Source organism: Ictidomys tridecemlineatus, unplaced genomic scaffold, assembly GCF_052094955.1.
Source record: "Ictidomys tridecemlineatus isolate mIctTri1 unplaced genomic scaffold, mIctTri1.hap1 Scaffold_140, whole genome shotgun sequence".
Taxonomy (NCBI): Eukaryota; Metazoa; Chordata; class Mammalia; order Rodentia; family Sciuridae; genus Ictidomys; species Ictidomys tridecemlineatus.
The window spans coordinates 164,025-191,796 of NW_027521246.1; the positions used below are offsets into that span (position 1 = coordinate 164,025).

Genomic DNA, 27,772 nt, shown 5'->3' on the forward strand with positions numbered 1-27,772 from the left:
AGGGACCGTCCAACAGAAATGAAAAAAAAGCTGATGATGGAAGGGAGGGGAGCCAAAAACCAAGTCCTAAAATAGGCAAGAAAAGATGACCCCATAATGGTTACTAGGACTCAGCAGTGTTCGCTACCTATACGAAAGAATGAATGCTTAAATTTTAAAATAACGTATAGACACTAGGTTAACAAAATAAGATTATTTAAACACGCATGCTCTCAAGAGCCTGGAATCGGACTGCATTAGTTCATACTGAGATTCTGTCACTTAAGACAGCCATTTTTTTCTTCCTGGGGCTTGGCTTTCCTCTGAAGGTGACAGGTATCGTGTGCAACTTGGCGCCAAGGCGCTACAAGGTGGGGCACAAAGCCACATGGTAACCGTGGACCCACGTCGCCACCCAGACTCCGGGTCCTAGAACCACAAGAGATTCTGCGGGAAGGTCCTCCGAGGGCACGCGCGAAGTCCGTTGGTGGGTGGACAACGCTGACAACGGCCCCCAAGGTCAGTCCCACCCATCCCCGCCAACTGACACTGTCCCTCCAGAAGGCCCTGTCATAAAACCACAAACCCCACAAACATAGCAATTTTAAGCAGACACCTAGAGGAAAGCCTGGAAAACCACCTGAGGTAAAACTGACACTCCAAGAGGCCAGGTCTGCGCCTGCGCCAGCCCAGGGCTCTCCACTCGCACCTGCGCAGTCGTTGCGGGGGGCGGGGCGCTTCTGCAGAACGCTCCTCGGCGTTGGCTTTTCTCGCGCTGTTAGAGGAACGTTTCGTGAGAAGTGAGAGTTCTCGCGGGAACTGTGTTCAAAAAGCCTTGGCGCTTACAGGACTACTAGGTAAATGAATGGGAGGGCAACTCTCTGGCAGGCTGAGGTTAGCATCACGGATCTGGATGCCCAGACCTCTCAGCTCTTGCCAGCAGCTGGGGGAAGGAGTGAGGACGACAGAGGTAAAGACTAGTGAGAGTGGAGAGGAGCGGTAGGCGGCGGGGAGCAGGGCATGAGGAAGCCTGGGGCCTGGGTCTTGGCGGAGGCTTTGGCCGGAACGCCTTCGATTCCGGAACCCTAAATTCTTATAAGCTGGCTTCCAGTCGGGCCCCAGTCTTCGGTTGGACGTTCTCGCTTCTCTGGGGAACTCTGGATAAATATGGAAGGCCAGGCGGCTGCTGGGAGCCTCAGACTGATGGCCCCTGGAGGTGCGTTGTCCAGTACAATGGCCCCCTAGCCACTGTGGCAACCCGAATTAAATGTAAATTATACACTGGATTTTAAAGGTAGTATCCCACAAGAGCTGTATCTCTGGCAATTATTATGATTACGAGTTGAAATGATATTTTGGATGCATTGGGTCAAGTAAAACGTCAAGATGAATTTTGTCCTTTGTTTACTTTTTTAAAACGTTGCTCGAAACTTTCAAATCATGCGTGTCTCCCTGCCCTATTTGTATTCCATCCATTATCATGTTTAATGTTCTCAATAAGCCTGTAAGATGGTCATTACCCTCCTTGTATTGAAGATGATGAAACAAGGCGTTAAGTTACTTGTCCGAATTCGTGCCACCAGTAAGGGATGGAGGTGGAAGGGCCCAGGCAGCTTTGACTTCTAGAGCTTCCTGTCTTCCAATGTTTTTTGTATGCTGTTTTTTTTTTGGGGGGGGGCGGTGGAGCGGTGTACCGGAGATAGAACTCTGGGGCCCTCAACCACTGAGCCACATCCTCAGCCCTGTTTTGTATTTTATTTAGAGATATAATCTCACTGAATTGCTTAGGGACTCGCCGTTGCTAAGGCTGGCTTTCAACTTGGGATCCTCCTGACTCAGCCTCCCAAGTCACTGGGATTATAGGCGTGAGCCACTGCACATGGCTTGTATGCTGTTTTGAGAGGCCAGACAGAAATGTGAGCACCAGGCTTTGGAAATGGACTCTGGTTCCCATCTCATTTAGCTCCTGAGTGACTGATAACCCTGAGCAAGTTACTTAACCTTTCTGTGCCACATTAAGATTGCATGTTTAAAATGTAACTTCTTCTACCCTATGAGATCTTTGAGAACATTGCTAAGAAAATGTACATAGAGTACCAAGCAAAATTTATGGCACATATTAGTTTTAGTTCGTCCATGGCTAAAGGATAGGTTAACTCTTTGCAGGTTGATAGATTAATTCTTTTTTCACTCATTAGAGCTCAGCTGAAAAGTCACGTAATCAGGGAACTGTTCCCTCTTGTTATAGGCTTAGATACCACCTTAGTTACAGCTCTCCCTTTTGCACTTACCACACTTGTAACATTATAGTTTAGTTATTTGATTTGATGCCTTTCTACTAATGTACTATAAAATTCAAGAAGACAAAATATTTTCTAGTGTTTGGATCATTATTTTATCCTCAACACTAAGCGCATTGTCTGACATGTAATAAAATTCCAGCAAATTTTTTGAATGAATGAGAACTAATGTTTTGGCTTCCTTGTGTATTCCTTAATGGGAGGCCTTGAGGTTAACCTCATTTTTATTTTGATAGATGGAGATAATAATAATGGCTTAACATGGGCTCATGAAGAGCATTAAATGAGATGATGTATTTGAAGCACTTCTTTTAGCAGGTGGTAAATCCCCAACAAATATAAGTTATTGTTAATAAAGCAACAGTTAGCTGGCTAGCTTCACTGTATATAGGTTTTGAAAAGGTCTTGCATTTTAAAGTAGTCTGCACTGGTTAGTTTATGGTATCTATTTTACCCTATTATAAAACCCTATATCTCCTACCTACTGATTCTCAGTTAAGAACTTTGTTTTCTAATTCAGTGATAAGTGAGGCATTTAAAAGGTCACACTAGGGTTGGGGATGTAGCTCAGTGGTATAGCACTTGCCTAGCATGGGCCAGGCAGGCCCTGGGTTCAATCCCCAATACATAATCTACCAAAACATAAATGAACAAAAAACCAACTAGGTTTACTTCAATATACTCCCTACTATATCTCCCTAGTTAATCAGTATCTATATTGTATGCTTTGTTTTCATTTTAGAGAAGATATCCATGCTACATTCTCAGTACATTAGACCTCATCCTCTAGTCAAGGACATCACTCTGGCAGTTCTCCAGTATCTCCTATGTCATCTTCTGTCATGAATTTATCCTAGGGTATACACACATATTGTTTTGTATCTTTAAAATAGTAAGTAAATTTGTCTCTACTTCCATTCCAGCTACTATCCTATTTGCTTTTTGAAGCAAAACTGTATTTTCTGTCACTTTTTCATCTCCTACCATTCTCTATCATACTCATTTCAAGTGGGCTTTTACCCCATCTTCCCACCAAAATTCTCTTGGGGTCACCAGTGACCTCCATAAATTCAAAATCCAGTGGCCAATTTGACTTAGCAGCAGCGTTTGATATGAGCTCTCCTACCTCCTTAATACACTTTGTTTATTGGCTTCTAAGACAGCACATGCTCTTGATTTCCTCCTTACCTCACTGTTAACTCCTGAATATACTTTACATCTTTTTCCTCACCTTCTAGTAGGGTTCAGTCCTTCGTCCTCTTCTCTTTGTTATGTTCATCCTCTGTTGATACTCAATCTGAAGGACTTGTGCTGATAACTTCCAAATTTATATCTCTAGCCTATACCCCTCTCCTACATATATATTCATTCAGCTGCCTGCTTGACATCTTTCATGCAAAACTTGAAATCCTGGTCCCCCTGGCCCCCCCAAAAACTTTACATCAATATCTCAAATGAGGGCAACTCCATTCTGCTAGTTGCTCAGGGCAGAGCCTTGAAGGTATTTTTACTTTTTAAAGGCATTTTTTATTTTGCTATATTCCATATATAAGAAAATCATGTTGGCTTTACCTTTAAAATATAGGTAGAATCTGGGCATTTCTCACCTACTATGCCACCACCTAGCATGAGGCATTATCTCAGATGGTCTCTCTGCTTCCAATTTTGTTTCATTCTAACTATTCAACACAGCAGTGAAATGATTCTCTTAAATTTTACCAAATTGTCTACTTCAGACTTGGAAGTGACTTCCCATTTTACACACGCTAGAAGCCAAACTCTTTATAATGGATTGATCTGCCGGCTCCTTTATTATCTGTGACCTAAATTCTAGCTCATATCTTGGACTCTTTCCATATTAGGGTTTCCCATCTGCCTGGAACATTTCTTCCACACAATGATGCATACCTATTTCCCATATTTTGCCTCCTATTTACACCACCTATCTCTTTTGAGCTTTTTTTTCCCTTCCAATTCTATTTTCTAATGTATTTAATTATTATGCTGTTACTTATTATTTTCCCCTCTTGGAATGTAAGTTTAATGAATGAGTAACTTTGCCAGTTTTGCGCCATAATGATCTGAAGTGCCCAGAATGAAGCCTAGCTAGTGGGGCATTCAGTAAATGTTTGTTAAATGCATGATTCTATAAAATTAAGACATAGGGAATCATCTGATGCTCTATGAAAGCAAAGTCCAGTTTCAGTTTGGCTTAAAGGGACTAGGGCCAAAGAGGAAGGGACAATAAATGAGGTTAAGTTAAAGTACAGTTATCCTATGTATAAACTTGTAAGGCTTAGCCTGGAAATTGCTCTGAACATAGTTTCTATTTACATACTCTGTTAAGAGTAATTAGAAAAATACTGTGAATCTGTTTCCAATGAAACAAATACATTCAGCAAAGTAGTACTACTATAAAAAATAAGACAGGATATTCTTTACTTTATCTTGTAAGTCTGATTTAAAACTGTCTTTTTATACTCTTAAGTAGCAGTCATGCATGCATACCATAAAGTTTCTTGGTTTCTGTCATTGCTCTCTTTTTACTTTGATTATTTGACAGTAACACAATTATGAGACTAATTCTACCTTAGTAATTATGGACATTTAACATATAACAATTGAACAATTGAATAGTTTCCTAATGCTGAGTTTCTTAGGAGCACAATTGAGTGTATTTTTTTTCTGTTCTTTTTGGTTTGGTCTCAACTCAAGTAAAAAAATTATCAGAACAATTTTTGCTCTTAGAACAAGAATGCAAATTTAACTCCTTACAAGTCAGGAATAAAATCTCAATATTATGTTTTTATATGATAGTAGCACTGGGGATACATGGTTCCTTTATTATTGGTTTTATTGTAGGGGGCTTTTTTGTTTAAGCTCAAAAAATTGTATTTCTTCTATTTATAATAGTCTAAAAACAGGAAAAGAACATGGAGGCAGATATTGCAGATCTTCGAAGCAAGCTCAAAGAGGTTGAAAAAGAGCGACTAAAAGCTGCACAGTATGGTTTACAACTATTGGAGAGCCAAAGTGAATTACAAAATCAATTAGATAAATGTTGTAATGAAATGATGACCATGACTGAGGTAAGACTATGGATTCCTCTGTTTGTGAGGGTGTGCTTAGCTATTGAAGGTTTATTTTGTCTAGCAGTAATTATTTTATTTTCTGAAGATCTAATTTCCTATCTATGCCATTTTCATTAAAGGTGAATAAGTTAATGAATTCCTGATATTCTTTCCAAAGCAGTGTCTTCTGAGTTTCAATTATGTTTACTCTTTCTACCACAATTTACCTACCATATTTATCACTAAGTTTTGTTTGTCCATACTCTTCATAGGTGACCTCACTTATTTTGGAGCTTTGAATATCATTTAAATGCCCCCATAGTAGTTTAGCGACCTAAACTGTTTAATTAACAATTAATTAAGAGTTCAAGGGAGGAGCAATAGTCCTCCCTTGAACTCTTAATTAATGTATTCAATTGCCCACTTAAGAGTATCTCAAACTTGATATAAACAAACAGAATATTTAATTCCCTGTCTACTAATCAAACATTCTCTGTCTTTAGTTTATTTATTTAGTAAATTGAATGACATTCAGTTGCTTGACCCAAAGATCTAGAAGTCTCACATTTAGTCCACAAATTCTTAGGGACCTTATTTATAAAACATCTATCTAGGCCACTGTCTTCTTTCTCCCAGCCTTCTAACCAGATTGCCTGCTCCATCATTGCCATTCAGATCATTCTTTCTCAATGTAGAATCATTCTTTCTCATGGAAAAGCACAAGAGATCATGCCATTTCCTTTCTCAATCTGCATAAGGCTTTCAATTGTATTTACAAAAGACAGTCTGAGGGTTTATACATCCCTATGTGATTTGACTTCTGCTGGACTTTTGCAAACATAGGAAACTGCTTTTCCTTGTTCAGGCTATCCTAGTCTTGCCTTATGGGTTAAATGAGCTCCTTCCTCCTGCTTAGTTGTTCCTCACCCACTCTTCATAGATTGAATCCTCAATCTTCAGATTTCAGTTAAATGTCATAGAGTCCAGCCCTAACTAAAGTCGGCATCACTCACTCTTTTGTGGGGGGAGTTCAGGGTGTATAATTACCAGGGATTGCACTCAGGGGCACTTAAGCCACATCCCTAACCCTGTTTTGTATTTTATTTAGAGACAGGGTCTCACTGAGTTGCTTGGCACCTTGCCTTTGCTGAGGCTGGCTTTGAACTTGTGATTCTCCTGCCTCCCTCCTGAGCCGCCAGGATTACAGGTGTGCACCACTGCACCTGGTAGCATCACTCACTCTTAATTCTTTGCAGTACTAATTATCTCCAGGATTGCAAGGTCGTTAAGAATTTTGTCTTGTTCACTGCTATATTCTCTAGTGCTTTGCACACAAATATTTATTGAAAAAATGAATAAATCAGTTTAATTTAGTAAATCCTCAGTGGTATAAACTAAAATTGAAAATTATAAATATAGCAGGTAACGAATGGGGGGAGAGAAAGGAAGAGAGAAGGGAAAACATATGGAAATGGTAGGAGACCTTCAGTGATACACAAAATTATAAGAGGTTATGAGGGGCAAGGGCGTGGGGGGGAAAAAGGGGAGAGAATTGAACAACAGCAGAGGAGGTAGAGAGGGAAGATGGGAGGGGAGGGGAGGGGAGGGGGCATAGTAGGGGATAGGAAAGGTAGCAGAATACAACAGTCACTAATATGCCATTATGTAAAAATGTGAGTATGTAACAGAAGTGAGTCTGTATTATGTATTTGGGGAGTTCAAAACCCAATTGAGTCGAATGTATGAAAGATGATATGTCTTGAGCTCTGTAATGTTTTGAACAATCAATAAAAAAAATAAAAATAATAAAAATAAAAATAAAAAAATAAATAAATATAGCAGGTAAAAGTTACTAATGACAGCTCTTGTTTTTCCATATGGTACTGTTCTTGACCACGAGCTCAATACCTAATTATAAAGCAAAGCAAAGAATTAAAAATCTAATAGTAGAAAATAAAACCATGTTATATATAATTATTTGGAGTAATAACTTATCAAAAGTGGAAGTGCTTTTGGAGAAATAATGTTACTTGTTTTAGGTCTTTTTTCTAGTTTCATTTTATCTTATACTTTAAAGCTTCATGAAGGAGTTTGAACTAATACTTCTCTGTCAATGCCTTCTATGGGGTAGTGAAGCAATTACCATATCTCTATCATGAACTTTACCATACAGTAGGCCCCCTCCTTATTTCTAGTTTCACTTTTCTTAGTGTGGATTACCTCTGGACAACTGTAGTCTAAAAATATTACATAGAAAGTGCCATAAGTAAATAATAAATTTTAAATTGCATGCCATTCTGAATAGTGTGAGGAAATCTGGTGCCATCCTACTTTATCCCACCTGCTCCACCTCACTTCCTCTCCTCACCTAGGCATAGTACAATGAGATATTTTGAGAGAGATCATATTCACATACTTTTATCACAGCATATTATTATAATTGTTATTAGTTATGTTACCAATCTCTAACTTGCCTAATTTAAAATTAAAACTCATCAAGATATGTGTGTACATATGTATATATGGAGTTTGGTTCAACTTGTGGTTTCAGCTATCCACCTAGGGTCTTGGAACATCCCCTGCATATAAAATGCAAATGATATCTGATCGTGTGTGGAGCTCAGACACCTGAATGATCTGACTAGTTAAACAGTTATTCACTTTATGATGTTCTCTGCATCAGAACGTAGTATGTAAGCATGTGTCCTAATACTTTAAAAACCAATATAGACATTACTTTTTTCAGGAAGTGTATTCTGAGCTAGCACTTACCAGTTACTGTGACTTAATGTAATTGCTGAATTGTGTGTTTATTGTTCCTTTAGACATTGATCCTCCTTGAAGTCAGGCATCATTTTTTATATTTATCTGAGTTTCTCTGTTACCTGGCATATTTGCTGGGTTCTTAGTAAGTATGTGTGGAATAGATGGAAGGTTGAATGCCTAAGACTTTGTTTCTGGTCTTTTGTTACCAAAAGTCCCTTTACTTTTTCGTGTTCTCTCTCAGATGGACTCCAGATTTGAAGGTTGTGCTATCAAACTGTACGAAATAATAAGTAGCTTATTTTCCTAATCGTCAAACAAATACCTAGTTTTGGGTCAGCATGAGATAAGACATGCTGCTGTGACAGTTGATAATGTAGCCAAAATCAGGGACATTTTAACATAGCCTGATGGTACTCATCATACAAAGTTTTATTCAGATTTTGGAATCCAGAGAATGCCTCCCCAGTTACGTTTTGCATTGCGGGTAACTGGGGCATCAGAGCCCCAGATTAGAAAGTGGTTACCTTGCATCTTTTCTAGAGTTGATGCCTGTACTAACTTCAGCCTGAGTGTTTTTGACATTACTGTACTTTCAGAATATACCTTAGGGATTCACTAAAACTGATGAGCTACAAAGTTATTCCAGATTTAACATGTGGTTGTACCTCAGAAAGCAGCAAGTGTATGAAACAGAAATAAGCCAGTTGAAGGTTAGAACTGATTACATGTAATAGTTTTAAGTGATTTTTTTATGTAATTGAATTGTAATTGAATCTATTTTCAGAATTATGAAAAAGAAAAATATACTCTTCAGAGAGAAGTTGAGCTCAAGAGTTGCATGTTAGAAAGTTTGAGCTGTGAATGTGAAGCTATTAAGCAACAACAAAAATGCAGCTAGAACAATTAGAAGAGCAGCTAAGCAGAAGCCATGGACAGGAAGTGAATGAACTAAAAAACAAGGTTTGAATATATGTATGTTTTCAGAGCAAAAATACCCCATGTTGATGCAACCATCTGTTAATGTAAGGTGATAAAGATTTTTCTCAAGTATCACTGTGAAAATAGCATAGATCAGTTTTCTGTCATTTTAATGTTGAGAGTAGAAACACTGAGAAACAAAAACTTATAAAATGACTTATAAAAGTGATAATTGTATCAATATAGCCTTCTAATTACATATAATTTTCCAATTTTGATAACAGCAATTTTTTTATGATCCATTTATTTAGTAACTATTGAGGCATCCTTGGTCATAGTCAAGCAGTCTCCTTTCAGAAAGAGTGGTCCCTTAGCCTTTACTGCAGCTAGTGGTGTGCTTTGTAATTCTGTAGAACAAATCAGTAGTTCCTTATAAATTACTATATATTAGTATTGATACCTTATAATTTATTTTTTGAGGAAAAACATGATCCAGTTCTCAAAATATATTTTTAAGGGAAATCCTATTGTTAATTCCATATTACTGATGAGAAAACCAATGTTTAGGTAGATCAATCAAATTGGACAAGGTGAGAGCTAGAAATTGTCAGTTGTGAATTGAAGCAAGTTTTCCTCACACCAAATTCTGTGTCACTGAGTGTCTACATAATCTGATGACACATTACATACTAGCTCCACTTCATACATAAACACGAAATAGACAACAGCTGTTCATGAATGCCCATTCCTTTCTAGCACCCCCACCCATCCAGCCTTCAGATTGCTACTTATGAATCCAGAACTTCACCATGGCTCCTCTTCGTGTGGAATCCAGACTTTTACAAACCCTTTCTTTCAAAACTCGCTTGACTTTTTATTGTCTTCTCAGAAGTCTCTTTCAATTTTTAGATTTTTTTATGTAACATCTTCTAAGATTTTTTTCCATGTCTGTGTACAAGCTATACTGCTGCCTTAATTCTTTATTGATTTAGCTCTAAGTGTTTTTCTATTTTTAGTAATGAAATCACACATTTGAGTTGGTTTATTTTTTCCTAATAGACAGTAAAACAAACAAATAATGCTTTTGTGAAATACATAGTCATCCTGCACATTACTGACAAATAGTCTAGCTTGTCTGGAACTAATCTGGTTTTAGACAGTAATGACTGGTAATGATGCATTTTCATTTCTCCTGGTGGGTTTTTTTTTTTTCATGTAGCTTTCATTACATAAACAAATGTAGCAGTATAGGGGATATTTTTTCAAGGCCTGAAGTAAGGACCAACTGTAGAGATGGCTTAGGTGGTAGAGCAAAGAGTGTATCAATACAAAATTTTCAGTCTTACTGATGTTCTTAAATCACTTTTGCCAAAAGTTTGGCTTTTTTTTTTCTCCCAGTACCTTTCTCTTCTCATGTTGAATTTATCGGCCTGTTGTGGGGATTTGGCCAACAGAATCTTGATGTAGGCTACTGTGGCTCTAGTCCCCACCATCCCCTCTCCCCTAGACTGTTGTGGTAGCCTTCCAATCAGGCGTCTGCTTCTGCATGGCTGGTCACAGCATCGTGTACACAGCTACACAGTGCTTCTGGTAGCTTTAATGCATCCAAACCACGTGGATGGCTAGAATGGACTGTTTATAAAACAAGGTGGGTCACTATTGGAGTGTCCTTGGAAGCTCTACTAGTTTCTTGTACAAGTTTAGATCATTCGGTGATATTTTACAGAAAGAAAATACCTTTTGATTTATAAAATTGTGATTTTTTTTTTACTTTAGATAGAAAAACTGAAAGGAGAGTTAGATGAAGCTAGGCTTGGTGAAAAGCAGCTAAAGCACAAAGTAGACCACCAGAAGGAACTCCTGTCTCATAAATCGGAGGAAATACGGATGATGTCTGAGCGAGTCCACGAAAGCATGTCTTCAGAGATGCTGGCTCTTCAGGTCGAGCTGACTGAAATGGAAAGTGTGAAGGTAATTTTTATGGCATGTGTTTTCTTAGACTTTTAAATTTTTCTTTTGCATACATTTTATGTGTTTTTATAATAATTCTAATGAGCTAGTGTGGAAGAAGAAATGTTTTTTTGACCTACTTTTATCTAACTATCCAAAAAATGTTTTATGTAGTTTAGGTGAATTACTTTATTTAAAAAAATAGTATTAGGTGACCTGATTAAATGAGGCAGACAGTACCTTTAGATTAATGAAAGCTCTGAAAGGACATAGACATTTTCTGATCCTATTTTGTGTCATAATATAAAATGTTAGTACAGTGGAAGTTGAAATTTGTGTGAACATAGATTTTTCATTTCAGACTATGAGTCATTAAAAATTAAAGCCCTGAATTCACAGTCAGAAAGAGCAGTCTCTAGAGCCTTTTGTTTGGTTCCCTGTTGAAAAATTAAGTAATTTTTAAAATTTTAATAGGTATCTTACAACTTTGACAGGTTTTTGTAGTTTTAATTTGAATGTGAACCACTACAGATAAGTTAGCTGAGCAAGTGCTAAATGAAAGCATTTTCAAGAGAATTTTGTCTTTCAATTTCTGTTGAATAGAATGCTCTCAAGGAAGAAGTGAATGAACTACAGTACAGACAGGAACAACTAGAACGTCTTAGTACTAACTTAATGCGCCAGGTAGACCGACTTAAAGAAGAAAAAGAAGAGTGGGAGAAAGAAGCAGTTTCATACTATAATGCCTTAGAGGTATTATGATTACAGTAGTATTGTTTCTAGTTTTTAAATTGTTTTCATGCTAATTTAATCTCTGCTAGCTAAATTATTTTCTTTTGAATTTAGAAAGCTCGTGTAGCAAATCAAGATCTGCAGGTGCAATTGGGCCAGGCCCTCCAGCAAGCCTTGGATCCCAATAGTAAGGGCAACTCTTTGTTTGCAGAGGTACTTACAAGTATTCTAATAATTGAATTGGGTAAACTATTATTTCATTTAGTACAAGAACAATTAAACATATCAATATTTTCCAGGTAGAAGATCGAAGGGCGGCAATGGAACGCCAGCTTATCGGTATGAAAGTCAAGTATCAGTCACTAAAGAAGCAAAATGCATTTAATAGAGAACAGATGCAAAGAATGAAGGTGTGGAATTACCGCTCTTAAGTGTTTGTTAAAACTACTTCATATTAGCATTATATAGATAAATATATCACAAAATCCATCTTTTCCTTCAAGGGGTATACTTTTATATTTTTTTCTAGAACTGAATGATTTTTTAAAAAATTAGAAATTCCAGGTAGATCATAAGATACGTTTATGATCAAAAAGTTAATCTTGGAAAAACATTAATGTGTTTAACAACTACTAATTGTTTATTTTAATGATCATTCACTAACCTTGCCAGGGAGGTTTAAATCTTTATAGAATAGGGAAAAGGAATTTAAAAGTGTTTGTTTCTCACTTATTCTGAATCTTTCTGGGTTCCCGCATCAAATGAGACTAGCTTTTGCCATTTCTCACTTCTCATGAAGGCTTATTTTAGATGGAAATTTGAACTATTTAGGGTTCTCTTTTCTTGCAGCTCCTCAAAGCATGTAATTAACCCCTTTAATTTTAAGGGTTTTGTTGGTTGTTGCTGCACACAAATAAGAAGTAACAGAAAACCTTATGGCAATTAGAAAGATTCCAAGATTATAGCAGTCCTTAGAATTCCAATGTATGGTCTGTTCTGCCTGATGTTCCTAAGGTGGTGTTTGGAAGAAAGTTTAGATTTTTTTCTTCAAGATGTCAGTATTACCAGAGAACTGAGAAAGGTCACTGATTGAACTTGAAATTAGATGGACTGGATTGAAGCATAGTTGTCATTTGCTAGTTGTGTTACCTGGGACATGTATTCTGAGAGCATCTAAAAGGCATACCTCATTTACAAAGTAGAGGTGATAGAACTTGCCTCTCAGAACTGTCTTGGGGTTAAAGTGTAGAAAAATACTCATATGGTACTTCCCATTCTTATCATTGTGAATATCATGTTTGTGACTGAGCTGCTTAACAATTTCCCCTACTTAAGTAAAGCTAATGGAGAATTTTGAGAAATCGCTTTAACAGGAGTTAGTATAGGTGGTGAATAGCAGGCCACATTTATCCAGGCTTACTTACCAGTTAAATGACACCCTCTGGACCACAGTCATGCTGTTCAATTTTGTATCACAAACTAGGTAAAACTATATTAAAGACTTCAGATATCATTAAAAAGTAGAAGTACTCCAAAGTTATGTCTACAACAAAACTAATTGATGTATATTTTCCAATTATTAGACTAGAAATAACTAATTAGTTTTCAAAACAAGTTCTAAATAGTATTAGTACAAAATACAAATTGTTCCAGAAATATGCTTATCAGAATATCTCAATTTTGTTGTGGTGGGGGGATTCTAGTTACAGATTGCTACATTGCTACAGATGAAAGGATCTCAAACTGAATTTGAGCAGCAGGAACGGTTGTTTTCCATGTTAGAGCAGAAGAATGGTGAAATAAAACATCTTTTAGGTGAAATTAGAAATCTGGAGAAATTTAAGGTATGCATAATATCTTGAAAAGATGTGGCTGGATTTTTATTTGAATATCTTAAATTTTCAGTTTAAATAGGTTTCTCATCGTATAATTGAGTTTCGGTTTCAGTACATATTGACCCAATCTTTAAATTATTTTTTTCTTGTCTCTGCTTTTCAGTATTATTGAGCATGCTTCTTTTACTAAAGCAAAGACAAACCAATCTATTCTATTTTTGTTGTTATTATCTGGTTATTGTTTGTAAGTACCTATATCTTTAGTGTACAACTCAGTGAGTTTTAACATATATATGTTTATATACGCACACACACACACACATTTATATCTGTATATGTATATTCTTAAAATTACTATCAGATTACATAAAATATTCCTAGCACTCCAGAAAAGCCCCATTGAAATGAAGTGCTCCCACCTCCTAACTTTGTGTCAACATTATGTGAACATTCTGTTGAACTTCATATAAATTGAATCATGTAATATATATACCCTTGTTTCTGTCTTCTGCTCAGTGTTATGTCAGTGAGATTTCTTGCCTGAATGTCATCAGTAATTATTTTTTAGTGCTATCTGTTCCATTAATTTTAGAGCTTTGTCAGATCAACATTGTATATCCACTGGAATTTATGGATGTCTTTAATAAATTCTAATAAATTTATTTTATTTTGCAATTAGTGCAACCTTCCAGGAAAGTGAAAGTACTCCTACATGCCTTTGACTCAGAGCTCCCTATTTCTTATTTGTACGCTTGATTTATAACTTTTTCTGTTTTTATATGTTTTTTTCTTAAATTTTGAGACTGAGTTCCAAACTAGACGTCCTTTTACCCCTAAGCACCATGATGTTATTGGAGATATAAGCAAATGGTCAAAATTACAAATTAACATTGATATGCATTGAACCATGCTATTAACCAAGCTACTTTTTACATTTTGCCAGTTATCATTGATACCCTGTTATGGTTTAGATATGAGATGTCCTTCAAAAGCTATTGTGTTAGTGCAAGAATTTTTAGAGGAGAAATGTTTGGATTATGAGAGCTTTAATCTGATCTGTGGATTGATCCACTTAAATGGATTAACTGAGTAGTAACTTTAGGCAGGTAGAGTGTGACTAGAGGAGTTAAGTTACTGGAGGAGTGACTGGAATTTTGTCCCTGGTGAGCAGAGAGCTCTCTCTCTCTCTCTGCTTCCTGATTACCATTTTCTAAGCTACTTTCCTCCCCCACACCCTTTCACTATGATATTCTACCTCACCTTGGGCCCAGAGCAATAGAGTTGGCCATCTGTGGATTGAGACCTGAAACCATGAACCCCAAGTAAACTTCTCCTTACATTGTTCTTGTTAGATCTTTTGGTCACCGAGACAAAAAAAAAAAAAAAAAAAAAAAAGCTGATGAAAACATACCCTAAGCAAATTTTAAAAGAAAAAAAAAATCTAGTGTTTTCAATTCTAGGGCCTAATCCAAGGTTGCATGTTTTACCATGAAGTCTCTTCAGTCTTCCTTAATCTGGAACAGTTTCTCTTTCTTTATTTTGACATTTTTGAAGAAAAATTTGTTTATATGACTTTATCTCTGTTTCTTCTAAAAACTATTAAAAGTATTATAATTTTAGCTAAATTTGCAGTGTGTCACTTGGCAGGTATATGTAGTCTATCCCTGGGGCTTTGTGCTATACTTTGAAAATTGTGACCTTAAATTAAGAGGATTTTAAAAAGTGCAATCTCTGAAATTCTTTGCAAGTTTTTAAACATTTGCTTTTTTTTTCCAGTAAAGAAAATATTCAAAGAGTGAATCAGAATATTTAAAGCGTGGATACCAAAAATAACCTCAAGAATCTCCTCTCTTTTTTCGTATTTTTCCATTGTATAGCTTTGTCATACCAGAATTCAACCCCAAAAGCATTTGCTTCTCTCATTCTAAAAGCCAGGAGAGTGAAATCCTAAGACAGGTATAGTTGGGACTCAGAGATATGAGTGCGAGTTAGATCTGGATTCAGAATCTAGCTCTTGATTTACTTGCCGGTAGTACCTTGAGCCACTTTTCTTACCTGAGGAAGGACTGGTGGTTATTGTACCTACTGCACTCAGGTAAGTGGGTGGATCTTTGAAGAGTATTTGTCAAAGGATGAGAGATTAACATGTGGCTGCTGCCACTGTTAATAAGCATACAGTAACCTAATTTGTTATGTAAGTAATAAGAATTTTTGCTTTCTTTAGAATTTATATGAAAGTATGGATTTAAAACCTTCAGGCAACTCTGGTGCTCTGGAAGATAACACCTATTATACAGATTTACTTCAGCTAAAGCTTGAGAACTTAAAGTAGGTGTCTGGGTTGGCAGATGGAAGATAAAGACTTTTTATTTATTTTAATAGATGGTATTCAAATATTAACAAATTTTTAAGTTCAAATTGCCAAAAGAAATTCCCACAGAAAAGAAAGTCAATAACATGTCTTTGTGTAATACATGAGTTTTATGCAAGATTTAATAATTACTAATTACTGAAGAATGCTTTCAGTAAATAATTTGTGTTTAGCTTTTTATATTGGTAAGTAAAAAGCACTTTCATGTAGAAAATATTCTTATAATCCAAATTTCTCAAGAATAAGTATCTCATAACTTAAAGGGAATTTATGCATGAATCACCTTGGAATAATGCATGAATTTTGGCAGCGGGGGATGCTATTGTTAAACTTTAATTATTTGTTGTTTCTTTGTTACTAGAAATCCCAAAGAAATATATTTTTAACCAAGTGTTCAAATATAAAATTAAAGATTAATCCCACTAAGTTATTCACAAAATTATATATTAACATTCCTTGGTTCTTCTTTTCTGTTCCTGTAGCAAAGAAAATGAAAGCAGCAAAAGTGAATTGTCCATACAGCGGAGGAAAGCATTGTTTGAGAGCCAGCGGGCCCTGGATATCGAGCGAAAACTTTTTGCAAATGAAAGATGCCTTCAGCTTGCAGAAAGTGAAAATATGAAACTGAGAGCTAAGCTAGATGAATTAAAGCTGAAGTATGAACCTGAAGGTATGCAAGTTTCATATGTTTTTGTCTTTTAAGTCCTAAGTAGCACTGAGAAAGTGTATCAACATTTTTTTCAAACTATAGCTTTTAGCAAATCTCATTACAAACCAATTTTGTGGTTATCAATCTGTAGTTAATAAGGGAAATTTACAGCTGAAAAATTCAAAGGGGACTAGGTATGCATGAATGTGATATGTGGCTTTTTTGGATGTCTAGGCTTCATCATACTGTCACTTGAGGCTTATCCACTTAAAATAGTAGCATATTGTCATACCGAAAAGTTAAATAAGCAGCTAATGTTGGAAGTTATGCTAATTCAGATTATTTATAGAAGATCTAAACACAGTTTAGGTTTAAGTGCTTGTGATTATTCTTCCGCCGATGAAAGTCTAGGAGGCATTGCAGGATTCAGACTCCTTTTGTGTTTGTCTGCAGTATCCCATTGAGCAGAGTTGATTTATGTGGCCTTGCTGTCACAGCAAGGCAAGATTGAGAAAATTCAATCTTGATTCTCAGGGGCCATGTTCCAACTAAATATTGGGAATTCTATATTTTTTATTGACATATAATAATTGGATATTTATTATGTTTCTATTTATATATACATTGTGTAATGATTAAATGAAGGTAATTAGCATGTGATCACCTTAAATATTCATTCTTCATTGAGAACACTCAACTTCTACAAAATCAACCTGGTTTGGATTCCACAGATGAATAGGAACGTGTAGTGTTTCCCTTTTTGTGCCTGACTTATTTCATTTAACACAAGATCCTTAGGTCATTCAAGTTGTCACAAATGACAGGATTTCATACCTTTTTTATGAATGCATAGTATTCCATTACTTATACATATCACATTTTCTTTCTCCATTTATGGGAGTTCAGATATCTGGAAAAACACACACACACACAAACACCTAGTATTGGGATTGCTGGGTCACATGTTAATTCTATTTTTAATTTTTGAGAAACTTCCATACTATTTTCCATAATGACTACTAATTTATAGACCCACTCACAGTATATGAGAGTTCTCCTTTCTCCATATCCTCACCAGAATTTCTTTTTTTTCTTTTGGATAATAGTTATTCTAGCTTGGGTGAAATAGTTTCTCATTGTGGTTTTAATTTGCATTTTTCCTGATGTTTAGTGATTTAGTGGTGTTGAGAATTTTTTCGTAAACCTCTGTATTCTTTAGAAAAATGTCTGTTCAGGTCTTTTGCCCATATTTAAAATCAGATTATATGAAGGGTTTTTGCTATTGAGTTCTTTTAGTTCCTTATAGATACTACATAGTAATGCTTTGTCAGCTGTATAATTTGCAAGCAGTTTCTTCTATTCTGTAGTTTTTCTTCACTTTGTTGATTGTTTTCCTTGCTATAGAAACTTTTAGTTTGATATTATCCGGTTTGCTTATTTTTGCTTTTGTTTCTCTTGCTTTTGAGGGATTGTCTAAAAAACATTTGCCCAGAATGAGGTCATGTAGCATTTCCCTATGTTTTCTTCAAGTAATTTTATAGTTTTTAGTTGATTTTTGTATATGATAAGAGAGAAGTCTGGCACAAAAAGACAAACACTACATGATCCTATTCATCTGTGAAATTTAAAAAAGGTTGATTTTGTAGAAGTTGAGAATGTTCTCAATGAAGAAATAATGAATATTCATGGTTCTACATGTTTTCTCAGCACCATTTATTAAAGGACTGTCCTTTCCCCAGTATGTGTTCTGAGCTCCATTGCTCTCTTCACTGTTTTTGTGCCCGTACCATGCTATTTTGGTCAGTTTAGCACTGTAGTATATTTTGAAGTCAGGTACTAGGATTGTTCCAGTTTTGTTCTTTCTGCTCTTTGACTATTTGAAATTTTATTGTTTAAGACAGGTTAGGATTATTTTTTTCTTTTTCTGTAAAGAAAATTATGGAATTTTGATGAGGATTGCATTGAATTTGTAGATTGCTTTGGGTAGAATGAATATTTTAACAATATTAATTCTTCTAGTTCATGAATATGAGATATCTTGCCATGTTTTTCTGTCTTTTCAATTTTCACCAGTGTTTTATGGTTTTCACTGTAGAGCTCATTCATCTCCTTGATTAAATTTTTTCCTAGGTATTTTATTTCACTTTTTTTTAAAACCATAGCTTTTATAAATGGGATTACTTTCCTTATTTCTTTTTCAGATAATTTGCTATTTTTGAATGGAAACACTACTGACTTTTATATATTGGCTTATATATCCTTACTGTATTTATTAGTTCTAATAGTTTTTAAGTAGAGTATTCAGAATTTTCTGTAAAAGATTGTATTATCTGAAAACAGGGACGGTTTCCTTTACAATTCGGCTGCCTATTATTTCTTCCTTTTATCTAATTTCTCTGGCTAAGACTTAAAGTTCTGTGTTGAGTCATAACAGTGAATGCTGGTGGCATCCTTGTCTTGTTCCAGATCCTAAAGGAAACACTTTGATTTTGACCCTGTTGAGTATGATGTCTGTGGGTTTATAATCTATGGCCTTTAATATACTGAGATGTGTTCCTTCTATGCCTAATTTATTTAGAGTTTTTATCAAAAAAGGATGTTAAGTTTTATCAATTTTTTTTCTATTGAAATGGTCCTATGGTGTTTGCTCTTTTGTCTGAAATGTGATATATCAGCTTGTTGATTTGTGTTTTAAGCCATTCTTTGATCCTAGGGTGAATTCCATTTGATTGTGGTATTTAATTATTTTGATATGCTGTTGCCTTCTGCTCTCCAGAAATTTTTTTTCAGGTTTTCCAATTTGTTTGTATTTACTAGTTCTTAAAATTCTTTGTTTCTGTGAGGTCAGTTTATGTTTCCTTTTTCACCTCTGATTTTTTAAAATTTATTTGAGTTTTTTTTTTTGGTCTGGCTAAATATTTATTCATTTTGTTTATCTTTTCAAAAACCAATTATTCATTTATCTTTTATTTTCTTTTTTTTCCTCTATTTTGGTTATTTGTGCTCTGATCCTTACCATTTATTCCTTCTACTAATTTTGGTCTTATTTTTTTTTCTTATTTTTTTCTAGTTTATTGAGATGAGACATTGAGATCTTCCTTCTTTTTTTAAAAAAATTTTAAATTGTTTTTGAACCTTTATTTGGTTTATATGCAGGGCTGAGGATTGAACCCAGTGCATCTTACGTGCTAGGCAAGCACTCCACCACTAAGCTGTTCTCTTCCTTCTTTTTTTGAAGTAGGAGTTTATTGCTATAAACTTCCTTCTTAGAATTGCTTTTGCTGAAAGCATAAAGTTTTGGCATATTTGGTATATTTTCATTTTTACTTGTGAAAAGAAATATTTAAATTTATCTTTTAATTTCCTCATTGACTTATTGGTTGCTTCTAAGTATGTTTAATTTTTACATCTTTGTACAGTTTCTGATGTTCTCTTTTGTGGCCTGACATGATACCCTTGAGAACATTTCATGTGCAGTTGAGAGGAATGTGCTGCAGCTGGTGCATGGAAAGGTCTGTAACTTCTGTTAGCTCCATTTGGTCTAGAGTACAGTTTAAATCTGATGTTTCTCTGCTGGTTTTCTGGCTAGATGCTCTTCCATTGCTAGAAGTGGGCTGTTAAAGTACCTTATCACCGCAAAAAAATTGTTGCCTATCGATCTACATTTAATAATGCTTGCTTTATGTATTTAGACATATTTACAATTGTTGTATACTCTTTTTTTGTTCTGTAATGGCCTTGTCTCCTTAGTTTTTGACTTGAAGCATATTTTATTTAAGTATAACCACTCCTACTCTCTTTTGGTTTCCATTTGAATGGAATATCTTTTTTCATTTGTTCACTCTCTATCTATTCCTTACACGTGAGTGTCTTGTAGGCAGCAGAGTCAGATTTGGGTACTGTCATGTAATTACTTGTTTTCTGGTTGTTTTGTACATCTTTGTTCTTATCTTCCTGTCTTCCTTTGTTAAGTGATTTTTTTTTCCTATCAGCATGTTTTGATCCCATGGTTTTTATTTTCAGTGTATCTATTTAAGGTTTTTGCTCTGTGATTACCATGAGGCTTTCACAGAACATCTTATAATTACAACAGGTTATTTTGAGCTGCAACAACTTAATTTCAAAAGCAAAAAAGAAAAAAAGCCTTCTACTCTTCAACTCCATTTCTCTCCCATATTTTGAGTTTTTGATGTTAAAATTTACATCTTTTTATATTACATATCCCTTAGCAGATTACTGTATTTGTATTAGTTTTGTCCTTTAGGCTTCTTACTAAGGATATAAATGGTTTACCTCCCCTAGTTCCCATGTTATTTTGGATGTATCTGAATGCTCACTTTTACCTGTGGGTTTTTATACCTTCAGATGTTTTCATATTAGACATTCTCATCTTTTTTTTTTCTCTTTGCATTTGAAGAACTCCCTTCAGCCTTTCTTGTAAGATAGTCTGTTGCCATGAGTGCATTCAGGTTTTGTCTGGGAAGGTCTGTCTTCCCTTTACTTCTGAAGAAGCTTTGGTGGGTACATTATTCTTGGTTGGCAGATGTTTTTCCTTCAGCAGTTTGGATATCATCTCATTCCCTTATGTCCTTTGGGTTTTTGCTGAGAAGTCCACCAGTCATATTAGAATTCCCTTCTGTGTCACTTTCTTCTTTCTTTCCTCTTGCTGCTTTCATAGTCCTCTTTGTCTTTGACCTTTGAGAGTTATTTGGGTTGAATCTGATTGGCAACCTTTGATTATCCTGTAATTGGGTGTTTGTATCTTAGATTTGGAAAGTTTTCTGTTATATTTTTGGATAAACTTAATTCTAACCTTTTGTCATTCTCTAGATCCTCTTGGACACCAATGACATAGATTTGCTGTTTTAATGGTGTCCCAGAGATCTCATGAATTTTCTTCATTCCTTCTCATTCTTTTTTCTCCTCTGTTTTCAAATAGCCTGTTATCAAGCTCACCAATTCTTTCCTCTTCTTGATCAGTTCTGCTATTAATGCCCACCAGTGGCTTTTTTATTTCATTTATTTATCAGCTCCAGAATTTTATTTTTAAAAATTATTTCAATCTGTTAAATGTCTCCTTATAAATTTTTCTTAATTGGTCCTTTGTTTTCTTGAAGTTTCTTGAGTTTTTTTTTTAAACCAGATATTTTAAATTCTTTGTCTGCCAAATCATGCATATGAATGTCTTTTGGGTTTATCTTTGGCAATATGTTTTGTCCATTTGATAAGGACATCTTTCCTTGGCTCTTCTTAGTCCTTGTAACATATATCTTTGTCTCTGCATTGATGAATTAGGTATCTCTTCCTTTTTTTTTCCCAGTCTGGACTTGTTTGTGACTATTCTACTCCAGTAGGCTTGTTTAGACATTTTTAGCAGACTGCCTATGGTATTCCATTTCAGCATTAGAGGGCACCCTGAGCTCAGGTTAGATGCAGGTTTTTTGACAACTCTGCTGCTGGTGCAGTTTCCAACCTGGATGGACCCATGGAGATTCATGGAGTACACTCAAGGCATGTGGGAGAGCCAGTCAGGCTCTTGAGTCCAGAAGATCTATGAACCCCGCCTCCAGCAGTAAACATTTCTAAACATTCTATCTGCTAGCATGTCTCCTCTGGCAGGGATGGAGCGCCAGTGCCAAGTTCTGTGTGCTAGTTCGAGCCCTACTTCTCCTTCCTTCTAGCTGGTCTCAGGAGCATCCCATGGAGTATTCTCAGTGCTTGCTGTGAGCTCATGCAGTGAGACTCCCACAGAGGGACTCTGGTGGTGAGGAAGTCAAATATCTATTTTTCTTGCTTACTTTTTTCAGTGTATACACTGAGTTCTGGGGGCTTTCTGCAGGTGGTACCATGAAAGCTTGGGGACAAAGTGTTGCAGTAACAGGGAACCTTTCCCCTTGTGGGCTTCACAGTCTAACTTACCTTTTCTAGTTTTCTTAGTTCTTGTGAATGTATTTTTGTGGCATATAGTTATTTAGCTTGGTCGTTCTGTAGGGGATTTATCACTGGAGATTTCTACCCGACCTCTTCTCTTACAGTTCTAGCCTTTAAGGAAAAATGTTTGGACAGTTATTAGAGCAAGTCACATCACCAACAAAAAATAGCCCAATACACCCTCTGCCTCTTGTATACTACAAAAAATGAACTTTACTATGTATAAATTTTAAAATAAAAGGGCAAATGTAAAGAAGTCCATGAATGTGATGGTCCTAACTCCCTCCCCTCCCCAAAAGGTATTGTCAACATGTTTTAGGTTAAGGATTCTCAACGGGTTTCTGCCCCCACCCTGTTGACAGGCTGAACTCTGTTCATTGTGGTCAATAGTGGGGAAAATGTAAACAATGAGAAGTTTTTTATATTGTTTTAAAAGACTTCTCTTTCTTTTGTCCTTTTTCTCTTCCCTGATCCTAGTAAGCTCCTGTGAGTAAAAATTACCCATTAGGAATTTCAGGGGTAGTGTGCTGAACTGAACACAGCAAAGGGACAGAAGGATGGTTAGTAAATCCAGATGATCTGGGTTTCAGAGGAGCAGCAAGGGATATCCAATATTTAGAGTTTGACCTGTTCTTTTCATTTAATCCTTGTAACAGACAAAGCAAAGTAAGTATTTTTAATCCGCATTTTGCAGATTTAGAAACCTTAAAATGTAGGATGATTAAATACTTTCCTAAGGTCATCCAGCTGCTAAGTAACAGACTTGACCCTAAACTCCCTGACTGTTTGCCACTGCATCTTTATCTCCATGGCACCAAGGTCACCCTTAGGAACCATCTCCCCTTAGAATTTTTTATCAAAATACCACAAGAGAACATTTTATTCATTCCTAGAATTCCTGTATTGAGTTCCCAAGGAAAAATTTATGCTCAAAATAATCTATAAAAGCTTTTATTAATGCAGTCTATGAAAAAGAAAGAAAAAGAAATAGATTCAGTGAGGTGATGAGTGGATTTTGAAAGAAGAGAAAAAAGGAAAAGACTTTATGTATAACCGCTCTCCCTTGGTCTGTCTTTTGTTTATTGACTGGATTTTTCTAATGGTTTTCATTCTCAGAGAAAATCGAAGTTCCTATACTCAAAAAGAGGCGGGAGGTACTACCTCTGGATGTGACCCCTGCTGAAGAAGAATGTGCCAGTGGTGCTGCTGGGGAAGGAACTTCTAGATTCCTACCTCACAAGGAGACACAGTCCTGTCCTAACCCTTCAGAAGGTGACTTGCAGTTAGAAAAGTCAGTATCTGCAAACACTCCCACTGCCCCTCTCTCTCCTCACAAAAATCTGCCCGTGGATGTGCAGCAGCCAAAGAAGGAGAAGAAATGTGTGAAGCTTGCTCAAGCCTTAAGTGAAAGAAGTGAGAACACGCCCGGCTCTCTCAGGTCAGTGTCCTCTTTTCAAGTTAGCCAGCAGCCCTCCCTTTCTCTCCCTTCTCGCTGCATGAGCTATGCTCTTTGTCTCTTTATCTGTCTTCTCAATATTGCATGCAGTCTAATCCCCCAGTTTCATCTGCCTGCCTTCAACTTCTCTAAAACTTTGAGAAAGACAAAAATGATTGCAAGGGGAAAGGACTCCTGAAGAAGGGAGTCATTAGAAAGCCACACATCTCTCTTGTTGGTTTGAATAAATGTGCTATTACTTTTCTCCTGGTAAAGGAGTAGCCATGAAGGAAAAATCAACTTACCTTCTCAAAGGTTTTACAGTAGTCTGAAGACAGTTTAGTTAAGAAAATGTAGGTGAAGTTTTCTATGGCTTTTGATGATGTTTATACCAGTCCTTCAGACATTACTTTTAATTATTTTGACATTTTTAAATATCCAAGGTAATTTGTTTCCATTTTTTCTAAAACATCAAAGCCTCCAATTTCTGCATAATTGAATTTGTGACTTAAAAGAGAAAGTGTCAGATATGTGTATCTGAAGGACCAGTTGAAGGGCCTTGTCCTTTAAAAGGAATAGAAGTGAGAAGGTAAGAGCAAGTGAACAGAGGGAAGAGGATGTAACTGGCTGCAGCTGGAGTTCTGGGCATGCACAGCAGGATCTGGGTAGGATAAACAGAAGTGAGTGAGGGAAATGGAGGGGAAATCAAGATGAAGGTTGTGTAATGCAATGGCAGGTATATTAAAAATAAATACTTTTAGACATGTAAAATTCAAACTTGTTTCTGTGAAAGTAGCCAGCTTGGGTTGTCTCCAATGAAGTGAGGTTTTTAAGGTGCTACTAGGGCTACTTTGTTCTTAGAAAGAAGGGAACAGAGTCAGGCATTTTCTGTGTGCATTTGATCGAAAAAGTAAAACAGTCCATCGTATGTAAAAGAACTTCCTTGTATGTTTTATCTGATTTTTCTTTAAATTTTCAGTGCTTCTAAATGTACTCAACAATGATAAAACTCAAGCTGCTGTTGTTATTGTAAGGAAAACTAATTAATTATTTCCTTCCTTGAGTTTTTTTATAATGTTGTAAGTCACATAAAATAAGAGCTTGATATTCTTGAGGAAATGACAAATGGATGCTACCTGACAGTACCCATAGTGCTAACTGTTCTGAGGCGAGTTCTGCAGGCCGTGCATGTGTGTGTGTTGCTCACTGTGGGAGTGTGCATATGGCCAGTGCGGGTTTGCATGGCTCACAGTGTGGGTGTGTGTGTGGCCTGTATGGTCTTCCAGAGGTGAATTTCCAGAACCGATCAGTGCATATCTTGCCAGCTATGTTGCCTTCATTTCTTCTTCTGCCCTTTTGTGCTTGAAAAAATATTGCTTCAATGTATCTAATTAAATTGTTTGACTCAAATTGCATATTGGAAACTATTTGCCTTGCTAGTTAAACAAAAACAAATAAAATACCACAAAACACTTTATTTTTATTTATTTATTTTTTTTGCATGTGTGTGAGTCCATCTGCTCACTGCAGACATTTCCAACCTTGTGTCTTGCATGCTTAACTTAGATACACAATCTGAAGATGATTTTATAACAAGTGGCTTTTATTTGAAACTTCACTGTTGCATGCTTTATAAATTTAATTGATGCACTTCTTTAAAGTGTTCACAGGCCTATTTTATTATCTCCCCACTGTTTATATTTTTCTTTAACTATTCTCCTAGTTGAAACTCAGTTTGAGTGTGTTTTCATTGTCTGAGACAGACATCTGTGCAGCCAGGATCCCATGGTGTTTTCATCTTGTGCATGGGCCTTTTGTGTGTCATGTTATCTTTAAAATACTGCTCCAGCATTTCAATTTTTGTGTTATGTGTACTTATCATGATAGATATCTCATCAGATTTAATTCTTTAATCTAGGCCTTAACAGGCCTTTTTTATCAACCTTAACATATTTACTAGACATTTAAAAATCAAGTCTATTGATAAGAATAATTCCTTTCAAGAGTCATTTAGTATTTTAATGGTACTGGAGTCGACTAATTTTTTTCTTATTAAAAAAATAGCACCATTCCTCCTTAGAGGCTCAATATATTACGGGTTTGTTTCTCTATTTTTTTCCTTAACTACATTTGAATTCAAAGTGGATGCTTTAATGCCTGTAGGTTAGCCGCTGAGTCAATGCTTCAAACAGATGTTAATGAAAGGAAAGAACCTGCAAGCAAATTGGAAGAAGAACCTTGTAAGAAATCACACCTTATTGTATACGTGTCCTCCAAATCCACCCCGAGACCCAGTGTCCTCAGCAGTAAGGACTTCTCTCTGATCAGAGGGAGGTACTAATTGCCCTGAGGTTACTGAGGAGTTTAGTTAAGAGCCAGAGTGGTACCAGAGTTCCAAATACTCATGTCTCCTCATTGTATCAAGAGCCGGCATTTCCATGCTTCTCAACCAGGCTTTCAATTTTGATTGTGATCCTAAGGAGAGTTTCTTAAGTGATGACCCTTCATGGATCTTCTGTGATTCACACTGAATAAACTGTTAACGGAAGGAAGACTATACTTAATTTAAATCTACATGCAGTGTAGTGTCTGTATTTTTTTCAAGTGAAGTGAATATTTTAACCTACCTTCAGAGCCATATATTCAGAGAATGAACTAATATACTATTATATTTTCGTATGTAATCTTTTTATGAACTTATTTTTTCGTTGTATTGTAAAAATAGGAAATTTGATTTGAAAATATATATTGTTATAGATTTTGTCAGTGTTTAAAGCACCTATATGTATCTTTATTTATGTTCACTTTATGACTGAAGCATATGAGACAAATAATTTTAAAATATGAAATAAAATTGCAACAATTTCTCCTTTTTGTGTTTTCTTATTCTGTGTAGATAACAGGATATTATCAAAAAAGAATAAAGGTGTGGTCAAAAAAAGAAACTTCAGGGATTCTCAATTCCTTGATACCTATGATCTTACATATAAATATATGTATTTTATATATAACTTTATATTTTGTGAATATATACCTATATATTAAAAAAGATTTAATGCTAAACTTTCTAAATGAATATAGATTGGTTCATAGCAATTTTATGTATATTTTCTATAGGTGGGTGAATTAGGGTTCTTCCATGTACATATACCTACATATTTTCACATTCATTCATATTCAAAAGCATTTCTGAATCCAATGTGCTGAATTAGAAATGTTTCATTTAGTAAATTAAGTCTGAATAGAAATCTAGGAGCAACACACAAAGAGTTTGGGAAATGTTTTTTACAAAGAGACTTGCACAAATATTTAAAGAAATTAAGCAGCCAATTGAAGGTTGAAGAACTGGGTCAACAAGGTAATCTCATACATTGAGGCTCTGCCTTAATCCCTAGAAACTGAGGCAATTCTGTTGATCTTGAGTCTTCTAGGAATATATTGAAAAATCATTGCTGTAGATGATGGGAAACAAATAATGGATATAAGCAAAATAGTGTCCTCACTCAATTTATTTTAGTAAAAGCTTTGCGAAGTCATAATGGAAAATGGATTTAGAAAAAGCTAAGAATGGAGGCCAGAAATGGCAAGGTTTGTCATTGGATAGTACAGTTAAATACACAATGAGACTGAGGCAGTAGGTCAGTAATATAAAATGAGAGTTGGATTCGAGATACAGTTTAAAAGGAACAGAATGGTCAATAAGTGTTGAAAATGAGATGTGGGATTCAGATATTAGTGGATAAATGGTGGTGGTAATAGAATGTAGGAGTTGAGGGATTCAGTTCTAGTGGACACTTTTACTCAAGTACATGCAGGGAGCTGGGCAAAATGGTGC

The 27,772-nt window shown here is 35.8% G+C and overlaps 1 pseudogene across 1 annotated transcript; it reads left to right on the top strand.

Moving 5' to 3' along the window:
* The first annotated feature begins 1,038 nt into the window (after positions 1–1,038).
* LOC144372647 (protein Spindly-like) lies at positions 1,039–26,804 on the top strand (annotated as a pseudogene). Its single transcript, XR_013432595.1, has 12 exons — positions 1,039–1,195; positions 5,193–5,368; positions 8,901–9,076; positions 10,811–11,005; positions 11,588–11,737; positions 11,831–11,929; positions 12,016–12,126; positions 13,420–13,560; positions 15,776–15,879; positions 16,405–16,592; positions 23,619–23,940; positions 26,101–26,804. The product of XR_013432595.1 is annotated as a protein Spindly-like (transcript).
* Positions 26,805–27,772: the final 968 nt, after the last annotated feature.